This window comes from Tachyglossus aculeatus, chromosome 2 (assembly GCF_015852505.1).
Source record: "Tachyglossus aculeatus isolate mTacAcu1 chromosome 2, mTacAcu1.pri, whole genome shotgun sequence".
Taxonomy (NCBI): Eukaryota; Metazoa; Chordata; class Mammalia; order Monotremata; family Tachyglossidae; genus Tachyglossus; species Tachyglossus aculeatus.
In genome coordinates, this window is record NC_052067.1 from 112,465,328 (window position 1) to 112,470,539 (window position 5,212).

Genomic DNA, 5,212 nt, shown 5'->3' on the forward strand with positions numbered 1-5,212 from the left:
AAGGAGGGGTGTATTTATGGTTTACTGGTTTAACTTGTCTCCAGTTACTTTACTGAATCCAGACCAAATACCGTGGGCGTGGCACTGAATATAAATGTGTATTCACAGATAACAGTTTATCTCTCTTGTCTTCCTAAAATATGGTAAGCAAATATGAAACCTTGAAATCTCTATTACTGGATTAATGCAAATTTTATAGAAAAAAGTTCATTCATGTAGGAAAGGTAATATTTTAATTACTATAAAAAACCAGGAAAATTACTTTGATAAAAAACTTCATTCAAATCAAAATACAACAGGGTTTTGTCAAGAAAATAAAGGACATCACATATAATACTTTACCACTTAAGGCTGAAGTAGATCCATGGAAACGCTGATTTTAAGGAGAGCTAAGGACAGGGATGATCACGGTCAGTATCACTGATCTCTTTCATGTGTTTGCAAATAAAGCAGGATTAAGAAGCACATGGAAACAAGCTTGTGATTTCGATTATAAGATATTCATTTAACCACCCTGAAAGTAGTAGTTCTCATTCGCATTGTCTGTTGCTACCTTGAAAGTGTCTGTTAGAATGCAGCAACGGGGAGAACTGTTTTGTTCAAGTCTGATGCATTACCTTTCAAAGTGAATGAGATAATGTGGCTGCAGAACAGCACCCTTTAATCAGATCAGCAGGTTCCCATTGAAATAGAGTACAATGCAACTGGTAGTTGGCATTTCCCTTAAACAGGTGCCCTGCTTTCCTTTAGCCTTTTAAAAAGGTGGAAATACAGTTATCTTGATGCTAATTCAATCTGGATAGAGACTTCTTTAATCCTGGGCAAAACACTCCCCCCAGTTTTTTTGTCTTAGGTTATTTTGGTTTGTTTTGAATGGATTAATGAATGGGGTCCTCCTTCCAAGGCAAATTTTTGTTGTTCCTGCTGAACACAAAAGCCATACCAAAAAGGCAAGATAATTAACTACACTAATGCTCCACCACATTAAAGGACTGTAGCTTCTTGAGGTGATTGCTTTGAAAAAGAATCTGAGAGAGATTATTTTTTCAGACATGAAGCAAAAAGGAAGTAGTTAAAGTAGTAAGGTCGATCTCCAAATATTCAATGAGGAGATATCACCTCACTCCCTCCTACCTCACCTCCCTTCTCTCCTTCCACAGCCCAGCCCGCACACTCCACTCCTATGCCACTAACCTCCTCACTGTGTCTCGTTCTCACCTGTCCTGCCATCAACCACTGGCCCATGTCCTACCTCTGGCCTGGAATGCGCTCCCTCCACACATGCACCAAACTAGCTCTCTTCTTCCCTTCAAATCCTTACTGAGAGTTCACTTCCTCCACAAAGCCTTCCCAGACTGAGCCCCCCTTTTCCTCTTGTCCTCCTCCTCCCCTCCCTCTGCTGTTCTCCCTTCCCCTCCCCACAGCATTTGTGTATATTTATACATATTCATTACTCTATTTATTTTATTAATGACATGTAAATAACTATTATTCTATTTATTCTGATAGTATTGACACCTGTGTACTTGTTTTTTATTTTTTCTTTTGTCTGTCTCCCCCTTCTAGACTGTGAGCCCGTTGTGGGTAGGGACTGTCTCTATATGTTGCTGATTTGCACTTCCCAAGCACTTAGTACAGTGCTCTGCACACAGTGAACACTCAATAAATACGATTGAATAAATGAATTAATGAGACATTCACATATCTTCCAACAAATCGAGTCATTTCTGGCCCACAATGAGTCCACGGACACACCCTCTTCAGAATGTCCCATCTTCTGTCATGAATTCATTCTGGTATGTGTATCCATAGAGTACTCTCGGTAAAGATACAGAAGTGGTTTACCATTGCCGCCTTCTGTGCAGTAAAAACTTGAGTCTCTGCTTTTGTCTTTGATCACTGTTTTGATCACTTGATCACCTGCCTTTGTCTCTTTCCCATTCTGCCACTGCCCAGCTTAGGTGAATCAACTTTTACTGACACTTCAACTTGAACCCATGACCTCTGACTCCAAGGCTTTGGAGTCAGAGGTCATGGGTTCAAATCCCGGCTCCACCAACTGTCAGCTGCATTACTTTGGGCAAGTCAATTAAAATAAATAAATAATGGCATTTATTAAGCGCTTACTATGTGCAAGGCACTGTTCTAAGAGCTGGGAAGGTTACAAGGTGATTAGGTTGTCCCACTGGGGGCTCACAGTGTTCACCCCCATTATACAGATGAGGGAACTGAGGCCCAGAGAAGTGAAGTGACTTGCCCAAAGTCACAGAGCTGACAAGTGGCAGAGGCAGGATTTGAACCCATGACCTCTAACTCCAAAGCTCGTGCTCTTTCCACTGAGCCACGCTGCTGGGCCTTATTTACCTCATCTGTAAAATAGGGATTAAAACTGTGAGCCCCCCGTGGGACAACCTGATCACCTTGTAACCTCCCCAGCACTCAGAACAGTGCTTTGCACATAGTAATCACTTAACAGATACTATTATTATTATTATAAGACCTTTCCATTATGGGTAGCCCTATATGGCATAACGCTAAGCTTTATCAGCGTATGCGAATTCTCCTGCCATGATAAGGCATTGATTCATAGGTGAGACACCTACATAACCCTTCCTGCAAATGAACAAATAATTCCAATTTCAGTTTTTCCAATGTCATACGCATGTCCTCCCTTATGCATATTTTAGGAGCAGGTTGACATTTTTGGAAGTTTGGGAGCAGCTGCGTACTTTTACTGTTTTAGAATATAGAAATCAATCAATCATATTTATTGATTGTTTACTGTGTGCAGAACACTGTTCTAACCACCAGTGAGAGTACAATTTAACAGAATTAGCAGACATGTTCCCTGGCCTTAATGAGCTTACAGGGGATAAAGGGAAGGAAATAACACCCAATATTCCTGACAGAGAATTAAGATTTTAGTGTTTTGAACAGGACACTAGGAGGCAAAATTGAAAGGTTCAAAAGAAAATCAGTGGGGAAAAATGCCATAGTTCATTCCTTTTGGTCTTTCTAACTCCTCTTTGCATCAGACAGGACCATCTGTGGACCAACTACCACTATGTACCTAGATTTCCTAACTGACTCTTCTTCCTGTGGTGGGAGGTGATGTTTCTTTTAATAGAAGGAGCATGGGCCTGCGAGTCAGACAACTTGGGTTCTAATCCCGGCCTTGCCATTTGCCTGATGTGTGACCTTGGACAAGTCACTTACCTTCTCAGTGCTTCAGTTTCCTCATCTGTGACATGGGGTTCAAAACCTGTTCTTCCTCCTAGATGGTGAGCCCCAGATGCAGCAGGTACTGTGATTGACCTGATTGTTTTGTATCTACCCCAGTACTTGGCCTAGTGCTTGGTAAATAGTGAACATCTAACAAATATTACTATTACAATTAGGAAATCTGAGGAGACCTGAGGTCTGGTAATGAGCAAGGGGTCAGAGATGGGAGAATTAAGTGCAAGAAGGAAGGCTTGTGAGGAGCCAAGAATGTGAGTGGAGATTAGTAGATGAAGAAAAATGAGATGAAAAATGGGGAGAGCTGGTAGAGAACCAAGTAGCCCATTGAGAGGCATTTTTGCTGATGTGAAGCTAGAAGAGTAGCTATTGGAGATTTTTGAGGAGTGGAGTAATGTATACTGGGGAAACCGGGGCAGGGAGCAGACTAAGTAGTATATTATGTAGTATATGAGAAGAGTTTGAATCAGCTTGGTAACTGGGTGGAGAAAAAAAGGGTGAGTATGGGAAATGTTGTGGAGCAGAACTGGAAGGGCTTAAGTGAATGTGAGAGTTAAAAGAAAGGGAGAGCCAAGGATGAAAATGAGACTGTGGGATTCTGACAAAGGAATGTTGTTCATGTTACTGTCATGCTATCACATGTAACCGAATGCTGAGCCATGTCCCTTGGCCTCTCTTTCCCTCATTCTGCTAAGAAAAACCAAGGCCTTGCTACTCCACTCACAACATTCCCTGTACACGAGGAGCTATGAGGGATTTGAGCAGTTTATGCAACCATTACAAACTTTAAAATTTTGAACTTCCTAAGTATAATTGTACTCGTCCAGAGCAGGAACAAAAAAGAGCAAAAGAGAAGTGCCTTGGAATGATAAAAAAAACCCAGCAGTCATGAAGATACAAGAGAATGAGAGGAGACCTCTTCCTCTTCCTAGTTAATATTGGGTGTTATTGGGTGTTATTTGGGAGTTTTTAAGTACAGAGATCACATCAGTTCAACTGGCAATGACCTCTTTTAGAACCGTGCAAACTCTTAAACAGGAAATACTCCCCAAATATTCAGACACATCTCAGAAATGCCCCAGGCCCTCCAAAAAGTGGCATGAGATGGGGCAACAGGGACAGAACTGAGGAATATTGTGATATACTCTTGTCTTATGTTGTCGAGTCATTTCTGACCCATAGCGACTCCGTGGACACATCTCTCCCACCTCAATCTGCAATAGTTTTGGTAGTGAATCCATAGCGTTTTCTTGGTAAAATACTGAAGTGGTTTACCATTACCTTCTTCATGCAGTAAACCTGATTCTCTGCCATAGACTCTCTCCCATGCCACTGCTGCCTAGCACAAGTAAATTTTGACTCGTAGCAAATTGCCTTCCACTTGCTAGCCACTGCTCAAGCTAGGAATGGAATGGGTATGCCTCTACTTGACTTTCCCTCCCATAGCTGAGACTGGCAGAGTACTGGAAACTCTCCAGGCGCAATCGTGAAAGGTGTGTGATATATTGGAGGGGCAAAAATAGGGACTTTGCAGACAGCATGGCATCTCCCATTCCACTTCATGGGTGGAGGGAACCACTGGCCAGGGTGCCATTGTGTGATAGTGTAACTCTAGTGTATGGCATTACTTCAGACCTCTGGACGTATCACTCATTTTTAGATAGTTATGTTACAGTGCTGGAGCAGGAAAAGAACTATGGCTCTTGTGGGAGTTCTGTTACAGGGACCTTGGTATATTGTTGATAGATAGAGGTTGTCAGCAGCACAATATAATTTACTCCACTTCTCCATTATAGTATAAGCTCCTTATAGACTAGAATCATACCTTTTACTCCTGATACCTTTCCTGTTTGCTCACTCCCCACCCTGCAGAAGACAGTAGTGAATAGAATAGCCATGTAATAAATTATGTTAATAACCGATAACATGATGATAAAGCAATAACACAAGATATTATGGAAAGCAGCCTTCACAC

The 5,212-nt window shown here is 41.7% G+C and overlaps 1 non-coding gene across 1 annotated transcript; it reads right to left on the reverse strand.

Annotated features, from left to right (window-relative positions):
- Positions 1–4,595: 4,595 nt before the first annotated feature.
- Positions 4,596–4,733, reverse strand: LOC119924904. Its single transcript, XR_005449582.1, has one exon. It is a non-coding gene; the product is annotated as a small nucleolar RNA SNORA7 (small nucleolar RNA).
- Between the last annotated feature and the right edge of the window lie 479 nt (positions 4,734–5,212).